This window comes from Trachypithecus francoisi, unplaced genomic scaffold (assembly GCF_009764315.1).
Source record: "Trachypithecus francoisi isolate TF-2019V2 unplaced genomic scaffold, Tfra_2.0 Lachesis_group7, whole genome shotgun sequence".
NCBI classification, from domain to species: domain Eukaryota; kingdom Metazoa; phylum Chordata; class Mammalia; order Primates; family Cercopithecidae; genus Trachypithecus; species Trachypithecus francoisi.
The window spans coordinates 76,200,905-76,217,495 of record NW_022681472.1 but is presented as its reverse complement, the minus strand read 5'-3'; the positions used below and the strand labels follow the sequence as shown (position 1 = coordinate 76,217,495).

At 40.1% G+C, this 16,591-nt stretch overlaps 1 pseudogene; it reads left to right on the top strand.

Annotated features, from left to right (window-relative positions):
- LOC117079074 overlaps positions 1-12,705 on the top strand; it is a 50,569-nt pseudogene extending 37,864 nt beyond the window's left edge.
- Positions 12,706-16,591: the final 3,886 nt, after the last annotated feature.

Sequence of the window (16,591 nt, the reverse complement as noted above, 5' to 3'; positions counted from 1 at the left end):
TGATTTTTATTTTCTAACCTTTGCTTATTAGAAAGGTACACTACTATGCATGCTTTAACCAAAAGAAAATGCCAACATTTTCAGATAATATGGATACAAAGAGGCTTTTTCTTCCTATGTCTGTTCGCCATCCAAATACTTTGTTTTTATTTTACACATTTTAAAAGGTAGTTTGAGGACTTCAGAGCAACAACTGACTTACTTAAACCATATCTGCAATTCTTAGAGTTGTGTAAAAGGGTAAATAAATAAATATACGGGTTAAATAATTTATCACAAACAGACCTCATCATAAGAAGGGATGACTGTATGGTCCAGCAGCCCTGTTTGTAAATTAAAGCTTCTGAACTCAAGGATTGGCTACCAAAAAGAAAATGACTATTTCTGTGTTAGTTTAATAAACCCCACATTAAAATGTTATGTCAGTTGTCATGGGTGCTTAAAACTTCAGAAACCAGGCCGGGCGCGGTGGCTCAAGCCTGTAATCCCAGCACTTTGGGAGGCCGAGACGGGCGGATCACGAGGTCAGGAGATCGAGACCATCCTGGCTAACACGGTGAAACCCCGTCTCTACTAAAAATACAAAAACTAGCCGGGCGAGGTGGTGGGCGCCTGTAGTCCCAGCTACTCGGGAGGCTGAGGCAGGAGAATGGTGTGAACCCGGGAGGCGGAGCTTGCAGTGAGCTGAGATCCGGCCACTGCACTCCAGTCCGGGCGACAGAGCGAGACTCCGCCTCAAAAAAAAAAAAAAAAAAAAACTTCAGAAACCAATAGGTAGTGGTATAAAGGGTGATATTATGCACAAAATAGGCTTCTGAATATAACCCAGGGGCCTCAGGAGGGTCTCGTTTAACCTCAACATTTTACCACCTCTTTTTCAAAGGTATTCATCTTCCCTATGAATGTTTTCATCAGTGAGTACATGGCTTCCTAGTCTTTTAACATTTAATCTCTATTTATTCAGCTAACAACTATCATCTTAAAATGCAGGGAAGGCCGGGCACGGTGGCTCACGCCTGTAATCCCAGCACTTTGGGAGGCGGAGGCGGGCGGATCACGAGGTCAGGAGATTGAGACCATCCTGGCTAACACGGTGAAACCACGTCTCTACTAAAAATACAAAAAAATTAGCCGGGCGTGGTGGCGGGTGCCTGTAGTCCCAGCTACTAGGGAGGCTGAGGCAGGAGAATGGGGTGAACCCGGGAGGCGGAGCTTGCAGTGAGCCGAGATCGCACCACCACACTCCAGCCTGGGCGACAGAGCGAGACTCCGTCTCAAAAAAAAAAAAAAAAAAAAAAAGAAAAAAGATGCCGGGAAGTCGGCTGGGCACAGGGGTGCATGCCTGTAATCCCAGCACTTTGGGAGGCCGAGGTGGGTGGATCACGAGGTCAAGAGACAGGGACCATCCTGCCAACATGGTGAAACCCCGACTCTACTAAAAATATGAAAATTAGGTGGGGGTGGTCGCACATGCCTGTAGTCCCAGCTACTCAGGAGGCTGAGGCAGAAGGATCGCTTGAACCTGGGAGGGGGAGGTTGCCCTGAGCTGAGATCGTGCCACTGCACTCCAGCCTGGGTGACAGAGCTAGACTCTATCTAAAAAACAACAACAACAACAACAACAAAAACGGGGAAATCCTTGACTGTAAGACAGGCATTCGAGAATATGCACAGACGATTCCAAAGTAAGCATTCCCCAAGTCAGCAGGATGCACCCATCAGAAATTTCAGACCCGAAGTGATGGATCAAGGCTTTCCTTAGTCCAGTCCCAAACTCTCTCTTCTCTCTGTTCTAAGTGAAATATCAGTTAGGAATTAACCTTTTTGAATTTTCACTTCCAGAACATACATTAAGTATTTTCCACAGTCAGAATTTTCTTTGAAATTTTGATGTTTAAAAACACTTCTGCTGCTTTGTGACATTTTAGACTATTTCAATATTTCATTGTTATTTAATCAATATGTGTTTACAGCTTGTCTCCTGAATGAGAATGAAACCCCTTCAGGACGGTCATCTAGCTCACACATCTTTTAACTTGCTGAAAAACTGAGAATGTTGTTTTGTACATAGAGAAACAACATGGCAGACAGGAGTAGGCTTGGGTGTTGGGATAGATTCTCATCCTCAGTCTGTTAGTCCAATCTCCAGCTATATGATTTCAGGCCACTGATTTAACTCTCTTGAGACATAATTATTATTCTAAGGACATACTGGCGTATGTGGGGGAGTGCAAGTAGCTCACTGGCTACTAGTGAGAAACAGATTCAGAGCAAACGGCAGATCCCATTTACATGGGTTTGAGGTTTTAGTGTTCTTGGCCTTGTTTGCAGAAACCTTTCTTCACAGAACTTCAGTTTTCAATACCTTTAAGAAAATGCATTGAGAAGATCAAGGGAAGGATCACTATTAAGCTGAGTGCAAAACCCAAAGCTCACTTAGATATCCCCAGTTTATTTCACTATTCGATAGACTTATGTTCTTGGGCAAACACAACTGTTTTTCCTGGCTCTCCTTCTCAAATATGCAGACAAATCCTCGATGGCAGTAACAGCTAGAGGAGAGTTTATAGCCAACACTGTTAAAGGGAAGTCAGCACTATGAGTCCTGTTTACTGGTGCCAAACTGCATAGTCAGTCCAATATTAGAAAAAAAAAAATAGTTCAGCATTCAAGGCTTGCTGTTGATCACCTGAGTGGTTTTATTCTTTTATGAATTGGACTTGTTTGTTGCAACGGTTAGGGTAGGGTTTGTCCAGAGTAATTTTGAAAAAAATAATGAATAGGGGTTGTTTTGTTTGTTTTAAGACCTGCTTGTGCAAAGACAGCATTATAGCTACTAACACACAAAGAGAGATTCTGTTGGGTATACAGGCAGGGCTGCTGGAAAAGATGCATTAAAAATGAAAGACATAAAAAAAGATGCATAAAAAAGACATTAAAAAAAGTGTAGAAGAAGAGGTAGAATATGCTATATAATGGTACATTTTACATTGAACCGGTATAAATAACTGATAATAAATGGCAATTCTGTGAAAAATCTTTATTTTTGTCTTCTGGACCCAGTCTTCCATACTCTTTCAGCCTTGGTCTTAAAAATTCTCCTTTCCTCCACCATCATTTCAGTTGTTGCGTGTTATAACTATGAGGGTTCTGCAATTATAGGTTAAGCATGTTATGGTAGTTTAAGATTGGATTTTTTTCTTTCTGTAATTATTATGTTGTCATAGCAAAAGTCTTGCGTAATATGAGAACCATAATTTCAATTTCAAAAAGAAAATAATGACTCTTCAAGCTGACTTAAAGAACTCAACAATTTAAATGAAGAGCAAAGAACCACTACTTAGGTATGGAATACACCTGGAATACACTTGATTTGTATACATCTAAGGAAGTATGGATAAATGGTCATTAATCAATGTCCTATGTTATAATATAACCTAATCAGCCTCAGCATTTTTGATGAAAGCATTTGTTTATCATTTCATATCATTAGATCTTTTAACAATATGGAGATTGTTTTATTAGGAAGTTCAGAACTTTCTCTAGGATTCATGGAAAAATGCATTCCTTAATGCCCTGGTTTCAAAATTTCTTACAGAACTGGAATCAGTGGAATTTTCAAAGCTGAAGCAACTGTTGTAAAAGAAACATACTATACTCCTTGATAATCAATCCACTTTGTGTGCTGGAGGAATGAAAAATTAATGACTTTAGTGACAAATTATCATATTTGGGATTTATGAATATTTTGCCAAAAGTACTAACTATAGATGTAAAATAAAATAAAGCAAACATTGCTTTTATTAGGCACAGGATAACAGGGTTCAAATAATTTTTTGCCTCCCATTTGTTTGGGGTACACAGACTACAAAGAGATCTATTCTTTAAAGAATAATTTATTTTTTCTCACAACTCTGTGAGTTGAAGGGTGGTTCTCCTGGTCCTACTTCGAATCACTAGGGTAGTTACTGTCAGATGGCAGCTGTATGGACTGGGCTGAAAGGTGCAAGGTGGCTTTATTCATATGTCTGGTAGTTAATGCTGTCTGTCAGCTGAGGTACCTTAGGTCTTCTCATCCGGACTCCATCTGAAAGATCTCACTAGACAGTTGTCCTTCTTCCCATATCCTCTTCTTCTACAGTATTTTGAAGTCTCTTATTCCTCAGGTTGTTTGGGATATTTTGTAACTTTTCTAGTCTGTTTCTTATCTAAAGGATGTAGATATCTCATTCTTTAAAAATTCTTTTCCTCTAGCACTATGCTAGAGCCATTCTGGTTTTTTAGCTACGTTTTTGCCACTTATTTTTATAGCTGCTATCATCTTTGTGACCAGTTTGTATTTCTGGTTTGTGCATATTCATACTTTGGAGTTAATCAGCAAAACAGAATAACATAGCAAATTCTCCATAACAAAGTATTTAATTTACATAGCCCTGAATTATGCACTGTGATTCTTTGCAGATGACCTTTTTACTTCTGTGCCCTGTAACAGACTCTCTTTTATTTTGTTTGTTTCTTTTTTAATGTCAAATACATCTGTCTATTTTATTTTTAAATGTATACTTCTTGATATCAACTAAAAACATCCTAGAGTTTCACTGTCTTCCTTATATATTTTTTCCTTTCTTAATAGAAAAATACGATCCAATTGATCCAACCCCAGAAAAACTCACTGGATCCAGGTGAACACAGCCTCTTTAAATCTCTTGCCAATGAGCTGCTGGTCACTTTTTGCTGCTTGTCATTCAAGCACTGTGACACGGACCTGAAGCTATATAACAAGTGCCTATTCCATACTTCATTCAACTTTTGGGAGTCTACCAATGGTGTCCAGGACTGAGTGTAATCAACATACCAAGAAGCAAAAGAGATGCACCTAGCAGAAACATCTTGAAGGTGTACTATATCTATTACCATGAAGTCTGCATTCCCATTTTTTTTTTTTTGGATTAGGAAGATAACTGCCAAAGTTATTTTTTTTTTAAAGATCATGTTTCTAACTAGCAAATACCATGAAAACCTCAGATTACTGAATAACAATAGAATTGTTAAGCACTGTAAAAAAGTCCTGTTAAGTAATATTTCCTCTAATCACAATTAAAGACAATAAATAAATGGAAATTACTTCTTTGAATTAATTGTAGTGATATGTCGTTTATATGATCATCTTATCTGAACTTTATTGTTGCTATTTATCTTTAAATTTCCTTGAATAAACTGTCCATTTTCTCTTGAGTATAATTCATTTCTCAATTCTCAATGAAAATTTCGGTTTAATTTATGATTAAAATAGCATGGATAATTAAATGTATGCCTTTCATCTAGGGTCAAAATAGGTTGAAGAACAGTAAAAGGGAGAAATTTTAAAACTTGACTTAGCTTTGGTCTATTGCTTGGGAACTGCAAAACAACTTTATCTTGGGAATTTACCAAGTACTTATTATTATTTATGTTTGTCTTTCTGAGTGACTTTTTTGAAGAAGAACACAAGGATCTCACAACAATTATATTTTCTTTCCTTTTTTTTTCTTTTTGTTTTGAGACAGAGTCTCGCTCTGTCACTCAGGCTGGAGTGCAGTGGCGCGATCTCGGCTCACTACAAGCTCTGCCTCTCAGATTCATGACATTCTCCTGCCTCAGCCTCCCAAGTAGCTGGGACTACAGGTGCTGCCACCACGCCAGGCTAATTTTTTTTGTATTTCAGTAGAGATGGGGTTTCACCGTGTTAGCCAGGATGCTCTCGATCTTCTGACCTTGTGATCCACCTGCCTCAGCCTCCCAAAGTGCTGGGATTACAGGCCTCGTGAGCCAGTGCGCCCGGCTGACAATTTTTATATTTTCTTAGTGAAAAAAGATTAAATATGTTAGTGTCTTTGGTTTGTGCTGCTATAACAAAATAACACAAACTTGATAATATATAAACAATAAAATTCGATTTGACACATAATTCTGGAGGCTGCGAAGCTGAAGATAAAGGGGTTGCATCTGGTGAGAGCTTTCATGCTATGTCATAACATGGTGCAAGGCATTGAGAGGTGACAATGTGCTAGCAGCCCTCACTCTCGGCACCTCCTCGGCCTCGGCGTCCACTCTGGCGGCACTTGAGGAGCTCTTCAGCCCGCCCCTGCACTGTGGGAGCCCCCTCCCTCTGCTTACGGGGAGGTGTGGAGGGAGAGGCGTGGTCGGGAACCTGGGCTGCTGCGTGGGGCACTCAGGAGCCAGCACGAGTAACGGCAGGCGTGGGTGTGGGTGGGCTCAGTGGCCCGCACACTGAGCAGCTGGCCAGTACCGTAGGCCCAGGGCAGTGAGGGGCTTAGCACCCGGGCCATCAGCTGCAGAGGTTGCAACGGGTCCCCCAGCACTGCCGGCCCGCATGCACCAAGCTGGAATTCTCACAGGGCCTCAGCCGCCTCCCTGTCGGGAAGGGCTCAGGACTTGCAGCCAGCCATGTCCAAGTCCCTACTCCATGGTGGACTCCTGCATGCCCAAGCCTTCCGGATGGGCACTGGCCCCTGCTCCATGGCACTGGGTCCCATCTACCGCCCAAGGGCTGAGCAGTGCAGGTGCCGCTGGGGACTGGCTGGCAGTTCTGCCTGTAGCCCTGGTGCAGGATCCACTAGGGGAAGCCAGCTGGGCTCCTGAGTCTAGTGGGGACTTGGAGAACTTACCTCTAGCTAAGGGATTGTATATACACCAGTCAGTACTCTGTGTCTAGCTCAGGGTTTGTAAACACACCAGTCAGTACTCTGCCTCTAGCTCAAGGTTTGTAAATACACCAATTGGTACTCTGTATCTAGCTAACCTAGTGGGGACTTGGAGAACTTTTCTGTCTAGCACTCTGTGTCTAGCTCAAGGATTGTAAATGCACCAATCAGCACTCTGTCAAAACAGACCAATCAGTTCTCTGTAAAATGGACCAATCAGCTCTCTGTAAAATAGACCAATCCGCTCTCTGTAAAATGGACCAATCAGCAGGATGTAGGCGGGGTCAGATAAGGAAATAAAAGCAGGCTGCCCTATCTAACAGCGGCAACCTGCTCAGGTTCCCCTCCCCAGTGTGGAAGCTTTGTTGTTGTGTTGTTTGCAGTAAATCTTGCTGCTGCTCAATCTTTGGGCCCACGATGCCTTTATAAGCTGTAACGCTCACCATGAAGGTCTGCAGCTTTGCTCTTGAAGCTAGTGAGCCCACAAACCCATGGGGAAGAATGAACAACTCCAGACGCGCCACCTTCAAGAGCTGTCACATTCATGGGGAAGGTCTGCAGCTTCATTCCTGTCAGCGAGACCACGAAGCCACCAGAAAGAAGCAGCTCCAGACACATCTGAACGTCTGAAGGAAGAAACTCCGGATACACCATCTTTAAGAACTGCAACACTCACCGCGAGGGTCTGCAGCTTCATTCTGGAAGTCAGAGAGACCAAGAACCTACCAATTCCAGACACAGCATCACAATGGCAAAAAAGAGTGCAGGAGCTGAATTCATTTTTATAACAAACTTCCACCATAATGTCATTTATCCATTCATGGGTGCACAGCCCTCATGCACTAATCACCTCTTTAACAGTTCACCCTGTTGCATTGGGGGTTTAGTTTCTAACACACGAACTTTGTGGGACACATCCAAACCATAGCAGTTAGGACAAGGAAGTTGACGGAAGGAGATGTTAAGAGTATAGGAGAAAAACAAAACAAAACCATCAGCAAGACAAAGAAGAGTTTGAAATTCATTGGTGATTTAGGTTGGACACTGCCCTAAGAATGAACAAAGCTCTAAGAGTGGATGGCCTCTCAGAAGTCACTTAGTCTCCAAATTGAGAACAAAACAAAACCTTGGTTTCCTGCGGGATAATTGAACCCTTTCCACATCAGACTACACTGCCACCTTGGAAGTTATATGACACTTTCATGCTAAGCACTGGCACACTTCTGGAGTCTAGGGTTGCCTTCAGGTCGCTAAATTTTGTGGGTGGTCAGTATTATTTTACAGAAAGAGAAACAGAAGCTCCAGAGGGGTTAAGTGACTTGCAAAATGTCAAGCAATACTTCAGAGGGCTGATTCTGAAACTCAGGGCTAATCTCCTTATTCAGATGTTCTTTAGAAAAGAATACTTTTATTTATTTTCAAGAGTTAAGTTCTATGTTTACAAGGGATTACTAAACAGAATAATGATGACTTTGCACATAACTTCTCTAATTTAAAACGTGTGGGGGTTGCACATTCAAGAAAGTCAAATTAATAGTTTTCTCAAGCTTTTGAGGGACGATGTACTTACGTGGAGAAATTCACCTATGATAGTCATCATTCCTATGACATCTATTCTGGTCTGCAGAGCTGGAGAATGGAGAAGACACATTACTTCTTACCCTACAAGAAAACTGGAAATATCTTAGCTTTGAGTTCTAATATTTCCAGATGGTAGAAATCGAAAGCAGACTTCCTCTCCTTGCCTGCTCCTCCAAAGTTTTATGCAGCAGTAAATAAACTCTTATTTGCCTGTGCTACATTTTATTGCAGAGAACAGAAGGATGGAGGCAACATATTTCTCAGGGAATGATTCTTTGCTGAGTGTACTTTTAACGTTGAGTTGTTTCTGTCTTAAAAAGGAAACACATAGCTCACAATTTTAGCCTCAAGAATACTACAGAATTGTGTTGATTTTTCGGTTTTATTAACTTCGCCAATAAGACATTTCTAAAACTTGCAGAAAATGCTCTCAATTTCTGTTTCCACAGAATATGGTAGAAAAGCACAATGATATTTCTTCGCCATAATCTTTAAATATTAAAACTGCTCTCATGTAAGGAAAAACTTAGTACATTAATTTTTCTGGCATACTGAGTAATGAATCTCGTGGCAATTTTGGGAAATATCCTTGGAAATCTAAATTAACTCCAAAAAAATCCTTTCTACTTAGGAATGTAATCATAAAGAAACAAAATTGACAAATGAATTGGGGAGTTTTACTTTGTTTACAAATATTTAATTTCAACTCATTTTCCCACCTGTAATTTCTATCACATGTATCAGCAGAAACTGTGTTTCGGCTGTGGTCTTTACTGGATAGTGTTCCTGGGCCTTTCTTAACATACAAGAGACTATGTCCTGTTTATTCAGAGGAAGTGAAAAGAATCTGCTTATTAAACACCCAGAATGTATGCAAAACCTGATTCTAGAATATAACAAAATATAATAAAATTGTTTCATGCTGCACTATGTGTTCAACTCCTCCAACCTATCTCTGACATAAAAAATAGAAGGCAATATTGTTGCAGAATCATTTCAATGCTTTTTCCTTTTACCTATGCCTGCTGAAAGTAAAAAATTGTTTTTTGTATCTCCAAATGTGTGGATAGTAAGTATTATAAAGACCAAGAATTTTCCCAGACCTGTGGACTTGAGGTGCCTAATCTGGGGTGAAGCAAGAGTCAGCGTTTACTGGAGAATGATACTTGGAAAAAATATTGATTATATTTACTAAGACATAGCTATAAATATCCTCCTTCAGTAGGCAAGTGGGAAAGAAATGGGATAGGGACTACCGACCTGGGAGAGATGGTGGAATCTGCTAACTTCTCTGGTTCATTTCTGCAAACACATGCTGAGTGTCAATTGCATTCTAGGTATTGCCCTTCGCACCTCTATGCAATGATGAAATTAACACAAAGACACAATACTTGATCAAGGAATGAAAACCCCAACATCATTTGCTTTTAGTCCTTCTTAACTTGTGTTGGGGTCGTCCTCCTAGAAGCAGTGATTCTTGAAAGGTAAACATCAGATGGGAGATGAAGGGTGGAAAGGGGTTCAAGTAGAGAGGGCAACCTGCACAAAGGCACAGAAGTAGGAACATGTTGTATGCATAGGAGAGTAGTGCCTACAGGGAATTCTAATTAATGTAGCATAAAATCCAGAAGCAAAGAATATGGGAAGTAACTGAACAGAAAAGTAGAAGCCAGTTACCAGTAGCTTAGATTGACCCCTATAAGTGATGGCAAAGGGGCATGGGAGACTTTAAGCAAGATCATCAAACAGTCAAATTTGCTTTTGGATGGATCAGACTGCATTTTGTGCTCAAAGGATTGAAATGGAGCAATACTAGAAGCAGGCAGATCAATGAAGAGATTGTTACAGAAGTCTAGGCACAAGATGATAGTGGCCTTTGCCTTCATAGCACTTGTCACTGTCAAATAATTATTTTCTCATTCTGTACATATGCATTCAATGTTGTCTTCCTTATGGAAATAATAAACAGCACTGTGGTAGTGAATGTGACTTCTTCACCATGATGCCTTCTGACATCTCACACATGTCTGATAGTGACTGATTACTGAATAATTGTTTATAATGTAGGAGCTAGTGGCCTGAATGAAAACAATGGGACTAAGTTCAGAGCAAGGGTTAGGTTTTTAAAATATTCAAGAGGTAAATGTTCTAGGACTTGCCAACAAAAATTGACAATGACATCTGAGTGCCTGTATTTTTAAATTATTTATTTACTTATTTATTTATTTTTTTTGACACCGGGTCTCACTCTATCACTTAGGCTGGAGTGCAGTGGTGCAATCTCGGTCACTGCAAACTCCACCTCCCAGTTCAAGTGATTCTCTCACCTCAGCCTCCAGAGTAGCTGGGATTACAGGCACGCACCGCCACGCCCAGCTAATTTTTGTATTTTTGGTAGAGATGGGGTTTCACCATGTTTGTCAGCCTGGTTTCGAACTAGCTGACCTCAAGTGATCTGCCCGCCTTGGCCTCCCAAAGTGTTGGGATTACAGGTGTGAGCCACCACCCCTGGCCCTGGATGCCTGTATTAATTAGACTGAATGAACCTCCAGGGCTAGGCATAGCATAGTGTTAAAAATATTAACTATGAACTTCCTTTAATTCAAATCCCAGCACTCTGACTCCCTTGCCATGTGTCCCTGAGTCAATGATTTAATCCACTTTGGCATTCAATGTTCTTCGGTTTGCTCAAATGCAAAATGAGAATGAATACAGTACCTGCCTCATCATGTCATTCTGAAAATCACAGGAGTTTATGCTTGTAAAGCACTTAGAACAAAGCCTGGCAGAGAGCATATGCTCAAGGAAAAGCTCAGATTAAATTCTCATGAAGTCATTAGTCACTAGTGACGGTTTCATTGCAGGGAGGTGATTTTGCTTTTAAATCTCAACCATACCACTTCATTTGATCTGCACTCCCACCTGAAAGGTTTTACTGTCTTCTTTACTTAACAAATGGCAAGTCAGAAGCTCCAAACCAAGTGGTGTGATAAAGTTCACACAGATTGTCATTGCCCAAACTAGCCTCAAAGCAGGGAGGCTTTGATCCTCCAATAGCGCCTTCTACTGGATATCTCCAAGGGAGAACTCACTGCTGGCTGTGTAGTTGTAAAGAGCTTAAATGCTAACTTATACCTATCTATAAAAATATGATTGATAAATCATGTCACACCTAAGATCCGTTTAACTAGTGCAGACATGCCTAGTTACCCGATTAAAACACTAAAGCTTTAGGAAAGTTCTTCAGACATGGGATTTTTGTTATAGTCCATTAAAGATCTATCTTCCAGAAATTTTAGTGAAAATGTTTCATATCTAAAGTTAATTTTTAGGTAATTAATTTTGTTAACCATAAGTTCTTCCCTAAGATTCTAGTTTATAGAGGTTTTCATCAGTTCACATCTTCAACTGGGACAGTTTCTGTGTTCACTAGGTAGTAATTTTTACGTTGCTTTTCTTGTAAAGCATTAGAAAAAATGGAATTAAAATATTGGAGAGATAAAAACGGAGGGAAAGAGAATAGAAGAGTGGGGGTAATGGTTTTACATTTCAGCTTTGGGAAAAATAAAGGAAATTAAGTAAAAATATTCCTGAGTCCTAGAAATGCCATTGAGGGTCTGTCTGGGGTGATGAACTGGGGATGAATGGAGGGAGCCTGATAGGGCTGTGACATGTGCTCTGTGGCTTTCCAAAATCTGCTAGTCAGCAGAGAGTCAAAATCGGGAAAAGCATTTACCAATTAAATTCCAGCTATTAGATTAAATCAAAGTCATCCAAAGCTTTATCTATCACAAGTTAGTTTCAATTTCTAGGATGAATAAAGAAAGAATTTGAACAGGGTCCCAAAGGTGACAGTCAAAACTTCATAGAAAGTCTAAAAGGAATGGAACATATGGACAAGGAATCCAGCTCTGGAAGATGTCTATGCTCTGTGGATCAGAACTGATTTCTGAAGGTTTGTTATCTGTCTGCTGGAGAAGAACAGACATCGAGCACAAGCTTTAGGAACATTATAGCTCGTCTTTCTCTTTCTGCCATCTTGGATCCTGTGGAGGCCTGCTGGGAACAGGGCTTCTAAAAGGAAACATTGTCTGGAAGCCTGTGGTCCAATGCCATTTTTGCTGTCTATAAGTGGGGTCTCCAGAACCAAAGGGCACACAAAGCTCTTCTTAAAATTGAAGGTGTTTATGCCTGAGATGAAACAAAATTCTATTTGGACAAGAGATGTACTTATGCACACAAAGCAAAGAACAACACAGTGACTGCTGGCGGCAATCCAAACAAAACCAGAGTAATCTGGGGAAAGGTAACTAGGGCCCATGGAAACTGTGGCATGGTTCGTGCCATATTCCGAAGCAATCTTCCTGCTTAGGCTATTGGACACAGAATCCAAGTGATGCTGTACCCCTCAAGGATTTAAACTAGTGAGAAGTCCATAAATAAAAGTGGATTTGTGCTCTTGTGAAAAGAAAAAAAAAAATTTACATATATATCATTGTTCATTTCTTCTGATTATAAAACCTATTGACATAATTTGTATGTCTTTTTTCTTTGTCATTTTGTACCTTTTATATTTTACATTTCTAGTGATTTGTTCTTTTGTTTTACAAAAATATTGATTAAGGATGGATTTGTGGAAAAAAGTGACCTTTCCACAAATAGTTTGAGAAGTACTGTCTTACTTAGAATGAATTTTTTTTCCCCTACAAAATGTACCAAATTTACGACCATCTCATTAAAACTGTAGGAGAAGGAAATAGAAAATTTTCTTCAAAGTAAAGCATAATATATGAAAATAAATTTTATATTGTCCAACATTCCTAATTTAAGATGGGCAAAATGTCATTGGCAATTTTATCAGGTAATGTGTTGAAAATGTATCCTTTTTATTTTGACAAACATCAACTGTATAAGGGCTTTCTTTGATAGTTGCAATTATGTTTCTATTTACTAATTATTGCTTTATCTTAAAATTATGTAATTTTTTACAGCAATTTGTTTTGCAACAATACGTGTGGGAATATAGTCCCTCAGTTGAGAGGAATATACAGCATTTTGTATTATCAAACTGTACCCTTGGGGTAAGAGGTCCCATTACCTACAAAGTAGCAGCACACTAAATCATTTGGATTTTTTCTGAACTTACTGGCTTTAAAAAGTATAGTAATGTTCATATTAAAGAAGACATTTCCTTCATTCTTTCCAGTGTTTTCAATGTCTGTAAACACTGCTATTTTGTTTCTTGTTAGGAGCTGTGATAGAACTAGGCTTGGTGCTCAGTGATTTATTTCAAAAGAAAGACATACATGAAAAATGTTCACCTCAGCTTTAAGGAAATAACCTAAAACACTTTCCAATATTAGTAGTATTGAAATTAGACTTGGACAAGTAGGATCCCTGTTCTTGGCTACCTCCAGGCGAAATGCTCACCCAGGGGACACACACACACATTCAACATTTTAGATCATGCTCTGGGAATGAGGGACCCTGGGGTTCCCTGCCCCAAAGGCTAGAGCCTGCTTCCAGGCCTGTGTGGCCACCATCCCTGAGTCTGTCATCTAGCAGGCTGCTGGGTTACCAGAATGAGCACCATAGTCCCGCGGGGAGGCCAAGGAGATCTGTGAGGTGAGGGAAGTTGTGAATAGGGATTTGAAGTGCTAGAGGTAAAGGACTTGGTTAGTGGGTGGGAAAAAGCTTTTGACCCTATAGTATTTAGCATAAAACTGCCTGTAGGATTGGCAAAGATCAAAAAGTGTTGTTACAGGTTGAAGGTTCACCAAAGTATGTTACCGGTTGAAGGTATCCAGGTTTTTGGCATCTTGAACAAAGAACTGGACAAAATGCACAAACAAAGCAAGGAAAGAATGAAGCAACAAAAGCAGAGATTTATTGAAAATGAAACTACACTCCATAGGGTGGGAGCAGGCCCCAGCATAGGGGCTCAAGAGCCCTGTTAAAGAATTTCCTGGGGTCTAAATACCCTCTAGAGGTTTCCATGGGTTACTTGGTGTATGCCCTATGTAAACAAAAGGATGAAGTAAAGTTACCAAGTCATTTACTCGGTGTGCACCCTATATAAATGGAAAGGGTATTTCCTGTCATCACTGAAGTGTTTCCATTTGATTTAGTTCTAGTAAGTCAGCGTGAACTGGCCTTATGTTCCTTGCCCACAGACCCTATTCTCCTGCCTCAGTGTCACATAAGGGTTAAAAAAGATGACTGAAAACAAGCCTTCTCCAGCATTCACGGTAAACTATACATTGGCACAGCCTCTCTTAAGGGACATGTGGCAATACCAGGAAATGTTTTAAATTCCATCCCCGCTTATAGGACTTTATCGCACAGGTATACTCTATATATAAGAATGTCTTTCTTCATTGATTCATTTATTCAAAAAACGAACTTAATATATCTTATATTCTAGACACTATTTGGGTTTCCAGGAATATAGCAATGAAAGAAAAATAAGGTTCCTGCTTTGAGGAGATTACAGTTTAGTGGAGAAAGCAGAGCATCAATAAATGAGTTAAGAAATAAATAGGGTGGGCATGGTGGTTCACACCTGTAATCCCAGCACTTTAAGAGACCCAGGAGGGAGGATTTCTTGAGCCCAGGAGTTTGAGAGAGTTTGAGACAAACCTAGGAAATGTAGTGAGACCCCATTTTGAAAAAGAAATAACTAAAAATAAAAATTAGCTGGGCATGGTGGCATGTGCCTGTCGTCCCAGCTACTTAGGAGGCTGAGGTGGGAGAACTGCTTGAGCCTGGGAGGTCGAAGCTGCAGTGAGCCATGATGGTGCCACTGCACTCTAGCCTGGGCGACAGAAAAAGATGCTGTCTCCAAAAGAAAAAAGAAAAAAGACGTGATTACATAAGCGTATGATATAAAGGGAATAGAGAGAACGGAAATTGAAATACTGGTTAGAGACATTATATGTATATACATATGTATACACACACACAAACACACACAATATATAAAATATATTTCCTAAAATAATGATATCATAGCAAAAAAGCAACACACAACTTAAATGTCCATTAATACGGGATTTATTTAAAAAACTAGGGTACAGCTAGGTAAATAATGCTCTTTAGATGGCTGTTAAAATTAGCAAACTATCACAAGAAGAGAAAACCAAACACCGCATGTTCTCACTCATAGGTGGGAACTGAACAATGAGATCACTTGGACTCGGGAAGGGGAACATCACACACTGGGGCCTATCATGGGGAGGAGGCAGGAGGGAGGGATTGCATTGGGGAGTTATACATGATATAAATGATGAATTGATGGGTGCTGACGAGTTGATGGGTGCAGCACACCAACATGGCACAAGTATACATATGTAACAAACCTGCATGTTATGCACATGTACCCTAGAACTTAAAGTATAATTAAAAAAAAAAAAAAGTAAGGCAGAGCTTTCTGCATATGCTAATAAGATAATAGCTCCAACACAGAGGAGAAGGAGGGATATGAGGGGGAAGAAGAAGAAGGAGGGATATGAGGGAGGAGGTTAGGAAGGGGCAGAGGAGGAGGACAAGGAATAGCAGCATTTTATAAGGCAGACAATATGTGCATATCACTCGTTTAATGCTAGCATCAAAGTGAAAGTGAAATATATTGGTCTCTATCCCTTAGTCATCTGACAGAAGCAGAAAGTACTAGAACTGTGGGTGAGTGGCAAGAAGAGCTGGAGTTCTTGCAATCTAGCCATCTAGCCAATAGAAAGAAGCCATAAAATTATTATTCCTAGCTCTTTTCGCCCCACCCCACCCTCTACACTCTTGTATCCCCTGGCTGGGAAACACCTGTTATGTAATAATTCTCATGAATGTGGGAATATAGCTGTAGTTTTACGCATTGTGTCCTTATTATCTATGACTATACAGAGCAGAAAACTAGCTGTGGGTTATCATGATTAATCTTGCTAATTAGATTTTCTATTTCCTTTGATTCCTTCTTTGCATTTCTTCAGAACTGACACTGGGAAGTTCAGACCAGGAAATTGCAGCTGTATTCACATGCTATTATGCTTCGGGTACAGAGAAGCCTTTTATGCCCCATGATTTCAGAAACCTAATTTCCATGTATATTAATCCTTACTTTGTACTGGAGGAAACTCAAGCTTTCTGCCTGTCTGTGTGTTCCGTGAGTACTCTGTTGCCTGTTGTGGTTTGAAGGTAGTGAGACAGGGTATTTTCTCATGGTACTCACTTGTCAAGACAAATTTCCTAGGGAGTTACTAAATTGTAGGTTAGTTTTCTTTTGTGGCTGTCACAAATAACCACAAACTCATAAG